Here is a 13621-nt window from a genome sequence, read left to right as displayed (position 1 = left end):
ATTCTCTTCTAAAAGAGAGGGAGTGGGGAACATTTCTCTCAGAGAGACAGAAAGAGAGAAAAAAAATAATAAATATTTTGCAGAAGGTGAACTTAGAGGTTCTGATGCAAATCCCGAACAAATTACAGTGAAGCAGAACCAGCTGGTGGGAGAACACTGCTGCAGTAAACACAGTGCCTGACCTGGCCTGCCAGCACTCTGCAGTTCCCAGCTTTACTGTTGCTAAACACCTTGGTAAAAAATAGGCAGAATGTGTTGAATTTATTCAAGGAAAAACAAGAGATGATCCAAGTTATTTTATGAGACAACCTGATGTGGACCCTGGAGTTTCTACACCAGGTCACTCTGTGTGCTCAGAAAAGCTCAGTGCTGTCGAGTTGCTAAAGGGAAGCCTACGAGAGGGGAAGGCATAGTGGTCTGTAAGAAATGGAGGTTGTGACACAAAGCTCATGGGTACAGGAACACCAGTGGTATGTGCAGAGCTCACAGCTCTTATTATCTTTTACATCACTAACACTCTGTGTATGATGTAGCATGGCTAGGGGAGAATTTTTGTTTTGTTTTCTTTCGTTTTGTTATTTTAGCTTAGTTTTGTTTTTAAATCACTATCTCAAATTACTTGTAAGGGGCAGCCTGGTCACCTCTGAGAGAAGGAGACCTCTTCCAGAGAGGTCTACAAAGGCAAATACCCTTGCAGTTGCAGCTCTGGGGAGATGTCTCACTATGGTATAAAAGTGGCAAGGAGCTGCATGTATCCATTACTTCTTTACTCCACTCTCTGTGGTCAACCTCCGAGCCTTTAAACTTTTTCTACATCTGTTAGGTGTTGAATATGTAATTTTTGGAAGGATGGGTTACCATTTGCTCATAATAACATCAGCAGGACTGATCCCAAGCTTGGATGGAGCTCAGATTCTACCAAAACTTAAAATATTAAGTAACAATTTTTATATAGAACATAGAATGTAAATGAAGTGAAAGAAAGTCAGTGGGAAAGAAGGGGAAAGGTTGCAGTAGTGTAAGGATCTTTACTGTAGCAGGTTATTTAATAAGTGAAATCTGGAACCACATGAATAAGTGCCTTTTACAAGCTTAAGTATTGGATAATTAAAGATTCTTGAGAACTTCAGATTTAAAATGGATGGTTTTCTAGGAAAGGTGACGTAGTTCATCCAGAAACTGCTAGCTTACTGCAGGAGTCCTCCGACAAGATTCTGTGACCTGTAATATGTAGGAAATCAGATTAAATCCTCAAAATGGTCCCTCATGTTCCTCAAACATACATGTCTAAATACTCCAGCTCAGTTTACAAACAGTTAATGGGTAGTTAGCAATTTTTTTCACAGGGTGCCAATAAAGGACTAATCAGCCCTTGTAGTAACAGTATGATTCTATAACAGCTTCTATTGACAGACTCTCTCTAACACGGCTTGTAAATCCTTTGTTTAAGGAGTCTTAATATAAAGTGTTACAATGACAATAATAATCTGAATGTGCAACCAATTCTCCCTCCTGTGCTGCCAACACTGCTGATAATGAGCTAACAGAAGCACTGCTACTATTGCAATGAAGCCTGTAGGGAACAAAGCCCTAATGGCTTTTACACCAAGACATGCCACTGTTTCATTCCAAACTGAAATGAATCACCTTTTCTATTTCTGTATTGCAACAGCCGTTGTTTATATTGCAATATGTTGCACAGTATGCACAAAAGTGCTACCTACTATTAGTCAGCTCTGAGTATTCCTCTGAGTTTTATCCAGGCAGTTTACATATTTTATTTTTGTTTTGTAACATAGTATATATAAACGTAGGGACTTCAAATAAGGCAACTTGGCATACTCTTGTCTTTCTGAACACGTAAAATGCTTTGGAAGATTTGTATATTTACATCACTGGAAGATAAAATCTGGTGTGCCAGGTAAAGCAATGGTGTCACAATAGCCTCACTGTCAACCTGACCCTCTACTCTGGAGTAACTATTTCATAAGAAAAGGAGATTCTTATCCAGTGTTTGACCTATATGTTGAGGCAGCAAGCAGGAAACTCAAGTGGAAGGGTAGGATTGAGAAGTCTTGGATTTTCTTATTAGAATATATTAATAATGCAAAATATCTCTTTGGATCCTTTACTCATTTCAAAAGTGCTGTAAATGACACAAAGGTTATTCAAGTCCCTGTTTACTATAAATTTAGATTTAGAATGAAGATTTGAGGTAAACGCTCTTTAAATGGTGCCTTGTATATGCTCTCTCCAAAAAAACAGAAGCCATATCCAGCACAGTACCTCATGATCACAGTTCACCTTGGCTCATATGGAAGCTGTTAATTGCCCAACACCTCTGAAAAACAGGTCTGAACTGTCTCCATCTAGGACCCAACAGATAAATAAATAGATACAGTACCAAATGGGAAAGGGTCATGAAAATCTTGGACTCTCAAAATGAGAGTCACAGTAACTTATCTCTGTTCCTCTGTTACACACCTAAAAACCAAACTACATAAAGCTTAAAAACATGATTGGGGCAGGCAGAGTCCTTGCTGCTGGCTTTTTAGGTGCTGTTGAAATAGAGCCAACAGAGCAGCACAAGGGATCTTCAAGAAGCCAAAGTGTTATTAATTACTATTATATTTACGTGCTAATGCTGGTAATCTTAAGTAACTGTTTGTGAGAATGTTTCAGCCTGGCTAAATCCAGAAGTATTGTGTAGATGCAGTAACTGTCAAGAATATGAGCTGTGGAACAACAAAAGCCACCTGCATTGCTCGTGAAGGTCTGGAACCAAAATACCGGAAAGACGGGGTTACATGCCAAGAAAAGAAAAATCCATTCTGTATGTTCTACATATGGACCGAGGCAGGAGGCGCATAAAGATGAAAAGCTGACTCTAATTTTAGTGGGATGTTTCTATGACTAATGGGCCGTGTCAGTTATAGGTCCTCTGGATACGTCACAGTACCTGCTTGGAACTGAAGGAGAGTTGTTTGATTCCCAGATGGACACCCTGGAACACTGGCATTCCCGCAAGCCATCGTGTACCTTTTAAATGCTGTTGCAGTAATGGTGATGAAAATAAAACACAGTCAGATCCTGCACTTTCATGGCTGGAGGCAGCAATCAGAGAATCGTCATTTTGCCAGGGCTGACTTCATTTGCTCTTTGGCAAACCTGTGAAGCAAATAAGAAATCCAGGTATTATTATTTTCAGTCAAAATCCCAGCAACTGACATCTTTTGCTACTTTTCAAGTAGCCCCTAGTGACTCGGCAATGCTAAAGGACTTTGCCATATTTGCAGGAGCACAGCCACTAAAAATAGTCAAGCATGTGCCTACAAGATGGCTTAGTCTGCACAGGGTTATAAAACATACACCGGACATGTGATTTGCTTTGCTGTCGTATTTTCTGAGTTGTGAGCAGCAATCTGCCAAAATAGAATTCGTTTGGTGATTTCTTCAGAGCTGTAAGCTTAAAACTGGTTTTTCTGTTCTTAATTTATGTCATAGGGTCTCAACAGCAATTTAATTTGAAGCCTCAGAGTGAGGGAAAGCCAGCTACTGATGTCTGTAGGCTGGTTGAATGTGTGCTGGCAGAGGGTTGGACTCAGAAGCTGCGCTGGTAACTGCTTCAAAGAAGTGGCTGCTCAATCCTCAGACGGTCTGAGCATTTTCTTTCAGCAGGTGACACAAAAAGTGAAGCAGAAGTCTAGAAATGCAGATACTGTACCTGAGAGTTATGTCACCAACTTGGTATAAACAAACAACAATACACATTCTGCTGCAGTGATTTAAAAAGCCACAAGAACATTTTCACCTTCAGAGAAATAGTTCATTTATTTTCAGGTTTGTATTTGAAAATGTGGGAAGGGGCTCAAACACTTTGAAATTTGGAAATTTAAAGGAAACCTTTAGTTTGAAAAAATGTCACTGCTAAGAAATTATGTTAATTCTTTCTGTCCTTCTTTCCTTCTTTCTTTCTTTCCTTCTTTCCTTTTTTCTTTCTTTCTTTCTTTCTTTCTTTCTTTCTTTCTCTCTTTCTTTCCTTCCTTCCTTCCTTCCTTCCTTCTTTCTTTCTTTCTTTCTTTCTTTCTTTCTTTCTTTCTTTCTTTCTTTCTTTCTTTCTTTTCTTTCTTTCTTTCTTTCTTTCTTTCTTTCTTTCTTTCTTTCTTTCTTTCTTTCTTTCTTTCTTTCTTTCTTTCTTTCTTTCTTTCTTTCTTTCTTTCTTTCTTTCTTTCTTTCCTTTCTTTCTTTTTTTTGTACTCCTCACTCTGGTTATGATGGTATGTAGTGGTGTTTTTTTAAACATACCAAAGTAAGACCAGAAGGAGAAAATACTCAGATTTTCTAACGTAAATATCATCACAAGAGATGCTGTCTAATGTCACAGACTCAGTCATATGCTTCTAAAAACTGAGGTGTCACTCCAAGTAGTGTTAAGCCTTGCAATCTTCTGACTGTTGTCCAGTCTTTATCCACTGAAAGAGAAGCCATTTTTACCCCTATATACATAGTTTGGAAGTGGCTGTTTCCAGACCCAAAAAAAGGTCATAAATGTATAGACAAGAGAGCACTGTGATAATGTGATCCTTGTGATTCCAGGCATTAATACATCATCTCTTACATATAAGAAATTAGAAAGGAACATCAGAGTTTATTTTTAATGTTGATTCTCAGATTTTACCATATAAATCAGTTTTGACAGGAGCTTGTTACAAATGGCACTGCCACAAACATTTGCCATCAAGAATTCAACCCAAACATCAATGCGGGAGTCCTAGGAACAAAAAAAGAGAAATGAAACCCAAACAAAATCAAAAAACCCAAATAAAATCAAGAAACCCAAATCCTATATGCTAAATAGGATTAATATATTAGGACTGAACTTGATTTTTTTGCAACTTGCAAGAGTTCCTGGTGAAGCCCCTGGCCCTTATCCACAGCAGCTCTGGCAGTGCCACCTGGTGCTGGCTGCATAATGGTCATCATCACTGGGGCAGGAGTCAGAGTCATGGCTGGGCTTCACGAGCGAAGATTTGGGGAGGGCTCTACCCATATTTGTTACAAGTGCACTGGTGGCTAAAAAGGCCAACACGAGACAGGCACGTCCGGTTGCAAAAGGCACAGCAGAAAGACTCCTTAGATGGTGTATTCTGCAAGGCACGATTCTTTCTGCGTTGCCTTTTCTCCTCGAGAGTGATCCTACGTGCTTTCTCGAAGGCATCAGTGGCGTTATAGATGACTCCAGGCCTCCCAGTTGGAGGCCAGAGTAGGTCAGTTATGTTGATCAAGGCTGAGATGTTTCAGGGAGTTCTTGTATCTTCTCTTTGGGGCTCCTCTCATGTGGCAGCCGGTGGTAAGTTCACTATAAAGCAAAATCTTAGGGAGGTGGTGGTCCTTCATCCTTGAGACGTGCCCTGCCCAGCGCAGCTGTGTTCTCAGCAATGGGGCAGGAAGTGTCCTCACAAATAACACAATTAGTACTCAACTGAGGCAAATTCTTGTGTACCTTGTAAGTCAAGAAACATTACCAAAAAGATAGTTGATGAACTGACTTACATTGTTGAGCATCAAAAGGTTTCTTTTTTATGGCTGTGTGTGCATCAGTTCACTTTTGCTCTATGTTTTCATTCCAGTTCTTTTCTTCCCTTTCACCTCATGAAACTTCCCAACAGGCCAGAAAGTTCTCAAAATGGTTCTTCCACATCAAAATCAGAACCCTTGTTCTTTCTGCAAGCATGTCAACACACCACAGTGTGTTCTATCTGCATTTTTTGTGGCTGTGGTTTTGGAAAAAAAATAAGTAGAAAGAAGTAATTTCAAAGATCATCCAGTTCTGATGCCCCCATGACAGGGACAATCTTATCAAGTCCCATAGACTTGTAGGGATCTAGCTGGAGCAGCAGATCCCACCCAAGTTTACTGTTGACTGCGAGTTTTTCATTCCCACATTGTCCTTCATTTTTTGCCTTAGCTCCAAAAGAAGATCCCTATTCAGCTAGGCCAGTCCTCTGCCGCATTTGCTTCCCTACTGACACTTTGGAATTGCCTTCTCCTGTGTCCTTAGAAGGTGGTGCTTAAAAAGTGGTTAGCACTGGTGGACCCTAACACCTGCAAAAGCGTTTTCCCAGGGCTCCTTACTCACTAGTTCCCTGAACAGTCTGAAGTCTGCTCCCCTGATACCCAGGGCTGAAGTTTTGCTGGCATTTTTCTTCCTGCCAATAAGATTTTAAACTCAATTGCATCATGGTCACTGTGGTCAAGACGGTCACCAATCACCAATTCACACAGGAGACCCTCTCTGCTAACAAACAACAAATCAGATGGGCATCTTTCCTAGTCCCTTCCAATCCAAATCATTCTATGATTTTATGATTATTGGACCTTAAAAAAAACCCAAAACAACAATCTAATTTCCTAGTTTGCATTTCTTAGTTGGTGTGGAACTAATTTCACCTCATTTTCTGTTTACTATGTAGGCACCTAGATCTGAGGAAGTCATTCCATGTCTATTTTATAGCCAATGGAGTTGAAATAGGTGCAGTTCCTAAGGGAACAATCCCACCCATTTTAATATCTACTGATACCCTAGAAGTACCAATTCCCACCCATTGGGCACAAAGGGAGTGCAGGGTGACCAGGCTTGATGCAAACCTTCAGGCCACAGGTGGCTGGCTGGAGCCTGACAGATGCTGGTACCTCACACCACACCAAATTGTGCTGATGTGGGGCTGAGAGAACCTGGGAACCTCTGCTTTAGTCTCTGCTTGCAAGACTTTGCTCTTACTGCTGTTTCATACTCTGTGAATTTTTTTTGCCCAACATATCATGGGCACAAATTGCAGCCTATTCTTTACTTTGAGGACAGACACAAAAGAACTACTGCTAAAGTCCTAAAGGCAGCCTATAGCTTTTGATTCGATTTCCATTAGCAGCATTTACGTATGCAAGCAGTTACAGGCTACAGGTGGTTCAGACAGCCCCATTTTCAGCATGCTGTGAGAGGACAAGAATGATATCATGGCTATTACTTGTTTCTATTTCTTATTTATTCATATGCCTGACCTATGGACTCTCTTCGTTCCACCATACCCAATTTATGTGCATATAACGTATTCATGGAAACCCAAAGTATATCATTTGCTGCCAGCCAGCCCACACTGAGTAAATACAAAAAAAGAGGCTACATTACAGTGTGGGAAGTGTGGTATCACAAATATGTGCAAAAGTAAGGGCTCACCTCATAATTCATGTGTGAGGGAATGAATATGACATAGCTAAGAGTTTTCATTGTTAATTTTTTTTGCAAGCAGATTGTAATTGTTAACAGGCAGGAGCTCTGGCTACGTGTGGTCCCTCTCTCATCTTCCACTTTTGGTGGCTGGGGGAATGTTGGTGGGGAATGCCGAGTTTGAGCGGACCTTGATGCTCTCGAATCACCCCCACAAGCAGTTACAGAGATGGAGCTATTAAACGAGCTACAATTGCCTGCTCCCTTCCAGCTGCAACCACAGACCTGATGTCTCTCAAGACAACATACCTGCCTCCCCAGAGCCAACAAATAATGCCTGATTAAACCAGAGCCTGTTCTCTGGGGCGCTATGGCAAATCTTGTGGCTTATCAGCTACAAACCTGGTCCCTCTTCTGTCAGTCAGGGAGTTGCCCACATTGCCTTTAATGAAGAGGATTGGAATAGATACTGCTGATTAAAAAACCTGCAATGATCCTGTTTTAAGTGTCTAGTACAGTGAGTTTTCCAATTAAACTTCAGCATTGTAATGTACTATAGGCATTGTAATTGCAGTTACAGATGTTTCTGACTTTCTGAAAAGATTTCCTTATGTCTTGTAAAGTTTCATACTCAATGTGAAAAACAAACCCTTTACTAATTTTTTTTGTGCATGGGGGGCAAAAATGTTCTTCGTTTCAAACTTAAGACTTCTTTTTTTAGTTTGTTTTGCATTGAATTGAAAATATTTGAAGGTTTTTAAATTTTTTTTAGAAAAAGAGTATAGAATTAAAAAGATACTTTTTTCACTCACTCTGTGAGCCTGTGGTGATGGCAGGGAATTTTAATAGTATTTTCTGACCAGTAGAAAAAGCTATAATGAGGTTTTCTCTTCAGTGGCTACTTCTGGTTTTTGAAGAGTTCAATTAGCTCTTACCTAGCCAATAAGCACAAGAATAGCTTTGAGAAAGCTGGCAAAGCAGTGGCTGTCACATTGAAATACACTTACGAACACATTCCTAGTTCTTGTGGTTTCATGGTTTTCAGCAATGTGCCTGCTGAATTCTGTTATATTTTCGTAAATTATACTTTAAAAAAATTAGCAAAATACTTTTCTTTCTTAATGTCAAAAAGATATAATAACCAAAATATAATCTGATGTGATGTGACACTATGAAACCAGTCTTCCAGAAAATTGATTCCAGCAAGCAGTAGTCCTGGGAATGGTTTCTACCCACTCCTCCATTTTCCAGCTTATGTCAGAGCCTTTTTAATATTTAAATGGAGAAATTATCAAACACAGTGATTCTTTTCCTCTTCACTTCTTTACTCTCATCTTCTTATTTGCTTTAAATGAAACTAAATGCACCATTGGGAAAAGAAAAAAAAAAGGAAGAAATGCAAAAGTAAATAAGATTCGGTCTCCCTGTTGTACACATCAAAGATTTTAATGGAAACTCAAAAAAACTTCCCCTTTTCAATTTTTTGTCATGTGAGTGGCGAATACACTAAAAGTCCTGAGCACCAGCAATCTGGCTGTAACCGACGTGCTTTCTTTTGCAGCGTGGGATTTTCCTGAATGAAAAAAAGAAACAAAGAAAAGTAGTTACAAGGTGAGATGACTGTTATCCAAAATGCAGATGCCTATGCACAAGTTGACTGCCCACCTGGATAATTCTGACAGATATCCTCTGGGAAATACAGAAATAGGATGTGACAAATGCTCACCATGCACTGGGGTGACTCAGAAACAACCTTGTAGCAGGAGCTTGATGTTCCTAGCATGAGACATTGCTTATAGAAGCATTATTGTTGGGAATCAAGTGAATACCTTTTCCTTCCTGGGTAGGAAAACCTCCATTTAGATAATATTTAGTCCATAGTCTGCGTTTTTTTAGGCCCTAAAAGAAGAGCCTGAGAGAGAACAACTGTCTCTTGAAAGGCTGCAGATGTGTAGTCACCAAAGATATAACTGCATTAAGCTGAGATTCTTCCTTTACTAAAGAGAAAAGAAGGGCAAAGGTGTGTGAAGGGAGAGTTTATACATTCTTCCTTCAGTTCGTTGTGTTTATAAAAGAAAGGCAGAGCTTTGCAGAGTGTGAGTCTTGGAGATATTCTAAGAACAGTTATTTAATATGCTGATCCAAATGCCTGCAATTATGGTATATGCTACACATTTCGATTTCATCAGCATTTAGAGACCATTCAGATATCATCCACAGGACTGAAAAATATAGCTGAGCAGAACCAGGACTGTTTCTTGACATAGTTCAGAGATGTTTTGAAAAGGCTAAAATGCTGTCATTTTCCTCATGGCTGAAATGTACAGGTGGTTCAATCTCCCTCTATATATTTATGGGCAGAAAGCTCAGGAGGAGTATATTTAGATGTGAGTATTAAAATATGTCCTTTTCAATGTCACTGGAATAGATTTCCACATCAATTCAAATGTGTTGCCGTATATGTGAGAAATGATGTGAGGAAATCTGCATGAGCAACTTATGCCTCATGTTTAAAACCATCTATGGAAGTCCTAATTATGTTGGCAATATTTATACTTCATATAATGCTTGCTGGGAGTATTAGACACTTACTTGATAAGGAAAACATTTGACGATGAGAAAATCAAAAATTTACATGGTTAACTATGGCAGACCAAAATCTAGCTGCTTAATATTGTCTGTCCTGTTTGGCCTGATCCACATTGGTTGAGCCACGTTGATACATAGAGAAAAAAAAAAAAGAGGCAATTATAGCTGCCCATGAAGGCAGATCCCCTTACAGATACTAACAAATAACTTGTATCAGCATATATTCTACAGAAGTCCGGGTACCCCAAGATCTGAAAAGCCACTTGTTTTAAACTAATTTAATTTATATAGTGCTGAAACTATGTGCAACAGAATCATAACAGCATGAACAGCACCATTGTTGTCTGTGTTTCCTTTTCTTCTTCCACGGTCAATATCTGTGCAAAACTCTGTCTTGCCCTAGTTCGAGTACTTCTCTATGCTCCATAGCCACTGAATAGTGTTGAGACTCAAAATTTACCAGGTGTTAGTCAAGAACACTGACCAAGGTGGCAGAATGCTGTTACCTGTAACTGGGGTTTTCCTTGCTCTGCAGGCATGAAGCAGAGGAAAATGATAATCCAAGAGGAGGCATGGCCCTTGCAGTTAGCATCAGGGTTCAGCTCATCTGGCTGCTCCATTGAACTTTGGACCTCTGCAGAGGTCCTGCGATGGTCAGTGGGGAGACCCTCACTCATGGGGTGTGATTCCCCTGCTCTGCTGGGTGTCTGTTGGAAAGTCAGTGCTGTTGTGTTCTGAGGGTGCCTTTCCATCCGCACCCACGGCCCGAGGGAGCTCAGGTGGACCTCTTAGGGACCACTCTTGGTGTGGGGCAAGGAGACCTTACCCTGTGCTGAGCAAGGTGCAGGCTCCTCCCTGGAGGTCCCTGGACACCCTTCTGTTCCCTGCCTGTCGCTGCCGGGACACGGCGCTCCTGGGTGCGGAGGGAGCTGCGCTGCAGCCCTTGGAGATGCTCAGCCGGGTAATGGGAAAAAGCTCGTCGTCTGAGCTTCCACAGGCAGTTTCCTTGTGCCGGTAGGCAGGAGGCGCCATTACACAGCCTGTGAGGGAGAAGGAGCGAGGAGGCGAGCGGGGCGAGGGACGCCCGCGGATGCCGAGCTTCGCCGGGACCCCCGGGGCCCTTCCCGGGACAGCGCCGCCGGCAGCCGCAGCCCCTCCCGCGCTCACACGCTCTGGTCACCACCTCCAGATCCAAGGAGCAGATGTTTCCCAGCTCCTGGCCGCGGAGGAGGCTACAGCCCGCAGCAGCTCAGCCTCTCCCGGTGTCTTCCAGGTGCGCCCCGGCCGTGGTACCCTTAGACCCGGGCCCCCGCTCCACCCGCGGGGGCATCCTCGGCAGAGGATTAAAACATACCACCAGCCTATTGATCATGAGCATGAGGAACGCACCTGAAAATATAGCGTATGCTACCGAATGTACGCTTTTGGTATTTGAAACCCTTTAGCGCAGGGGATAATTCTGATATTAGCGAGGGTCCTACCCTCTGGCAAAACGCAACCGAATGTGGCACAGCTGAACTGGGATGGGATTCCATCCACTGCGCTCCAGCACTTCAGCTGCTCTTCTGCCTCCTGAAAAACTTCTCTGTTTCTATAGGTAAATTAATTAACTGGGAAATATGTCTTTTCCTTCTCAAAATAATGACGACAGGAAAAAACCCACAAAACCCCCACAAGACACACCATCACCACAAAACAAATAACAAGAAAAATAAAATAAAACAAAACAAAACCTGACATTTCATTAAAATGTCAAAACCTACCATTTGATTAGAGGATGCTTGAGGATTTTTTTTTTTTTTATTAATGTGGTCTTTATGTATGTGTCAGAGAGGGAAAGGGAAGGACAGATGAGAGGAAAAGAAAAAAAAAAGATGAAAGAAAATGAGGGGGAGGGAAGAAAAAAATAAGTGCAGAGAAAACAGGAAAGAAAAGGGAAAGACAAGAGGAAAGAGGAAAAGATAAGAAAGGAGAAGAGAAGAGAGAAGAGAAGAGAAGAGAAGAGAAGAGAAGAGAAGAGAAGAGAAGAGAAGAGAAGAGAAGAGAAGAGAAGAGAAGAGAAGAGAAGAGAAGAGAAGAGAAGAGAAGAGAAGAGAAGAGAAGAGAAGAGAAGAGAAGAGAAGAGAAGAGAAGAGAAGAGAAGAGAAGAGAAGAGAAGAGAAGAGAAGAGAAGAGAAGAGAAGAGGAGAAGAGAGAGAAGAGAAAGAAAAGAAAAGAAAAGAAAAGAAAAGAAAAGAAAAGAAAAGAAAAGAAAAGAAAAGAAAAGAAAAGAAAAGGAAAAAGAGAAAAGCTAGTATTTCCCGCAAAACTTTGTTTAAAAGGGAAGTCATTTTCAGCTGAAAATATTTCAACAGCAGCAATAAAAAATTAACTTTAGCAAGTAGTTAAACCACACAAATAAATTTACTCACCTGCATGGCATAATTTCCTTATTTGAGTAAAGTTTATGAACTGCTCATGTGTCAGTAGAATGAATTCCTGGTAAAGAACTGATTTATTTCAATGGAGCAATCCTAACACAAATCGGGAATAAGATCAGGATAGGTGTCTGGCTTTGGTGATTCCTGATTTACATCATTAGCCAGCGGAACTGAACTCTGACATTTCTCCTTAAACATGCTTTAGTATTAAATGAAACCGGCTTGTTTGACCTAGTGTTGTTTGCTGCTCCACGGAGATAATATTAAACTCTGCCCTAACATGTATGTACATTAACCCTGATGATCCTAAAGGGAGGTTGAACTTGTGCATGTATCAGAGGGCAGAATTTATGCCTGTACATATAATAACCAGAAATTTCAATTATATAGCTGGCACACGACAAATTTTAAATTGATTTCTGAATAAAAGCAAGTGCTTTACTGGTTTTAGCGCTTGGCCAAGTCAACTGGAAAGAATGTGTAAACTTTACCTTTTGCCTACTCCATCTGCCTGTGCCTCGAGAGTTGCCTTTTCAGAAGCCTTACTCGGGTTTTTGTTATCCACTCTACAGACACTGCAATTTTTATTTTCCTTTCAACCACAGCAACCCTCAAGTCTAAAAAGAACTGGCATTATGTTGATATTTTGTGAAATAATACTGCTTTTAAGGTTTATGTTTTGGGATGCCTGCAAAAATCAGCCAAAACCATGCTCTGAAGAAGCTCAGGAAGCTGCAACGTGGATGTGATGAGTTCAGGGATACAGGACAGGTCATCTCTTCGGCTTCCTGGTAGCAAAACTCTGCGATGTGAAGGACCCGAGGACTCGCAGGGGGGATTTTTTTGCTCGGTGAAGTTTCTCTCTGGCCGATGGCTGCAGCTCAGAGCTCCTGGAGGGTTTTGGGAGGCTGCGGGCTCTCCGCTGGCCCCCGGGGGGAGCTGCAGGCTGCCGCAAGGCTCCGCTCGCCCGCCCGGGCACCGGGAGCGGGACGGGAATGGGGACAATGCGGGTAAATCACCGCTGTGACTAAACAGCCCACGGTGGGAAAACAGCAATCCAAAAACTGACGACGGGTAGAAGTTCTTTTTCCACCTACAGCTGAGAATGTGTTTGATAAGCAACACCTAAAACATGTTAGGAAGGAGACAGTTTGTTTGCTTGAGAGTGACTTTCTTGGCAGCAGGATTTCTCCCTAATTTATAACCATTATATAAACTTCTGACTTCCAGATTCACACTGTGAAAATATTCAAGATGAACTAATCAGGGTGGAAATCTGAAATTGTTTCTGCATGGTTTATATCCCCCATCTGGCAGCACAGAACAAACAATATGACCCTGATGGTGTTTACATGAGTTACCTTGTTGGAGGAAATGATTGTACTTA

The 13621-nt window shown here is 41.3% G+C and overlaps 1 long non-coding RNA gene across 1 annotated transcript; it reads right to left on the bottom strand.

Moving 5' to 3' along the window:
• Nucleotides 1-1193: 1193 nt before the first annotated feature.
• LOC127466969 (uncharacterized) lies at nt 1194-12385 on the bottom strand. The gene is made up of 3 exons (XR_007902913.1): nt 12226-12385; nt 2960-3168; nt 1194-1221 (listed from the first exon to the last, which is right to left on the bottom strand). It is a non-coding gene; the product is annotated as an uncharacterized LOC127466969 (long non-coding RNA).
• Nucleotides 12386-13621: the final 1236 nt, after the last annotated feature.

This window comes from Manacus candei, unplaced genomic scaffold, assembly GCF_025592945.1.
Source record: "Manacus candei isolate 608988 ecotype Guabito, Panama unplaced genomic scaffold, ASM2559294v1 h1tg000011l, whole genome shotgun sequence".
Lineage (NCBI taxonomy): Eukaryota > Metazoa > Chordata > Aves > Passeriformes > Pipridae > Manacus > Manacus candei.
The sequence above is the reverse complement of the archived record's forward strand: the minus strand, read 5'-3'. Positions and strand labels throughout refer to the sequence as shown.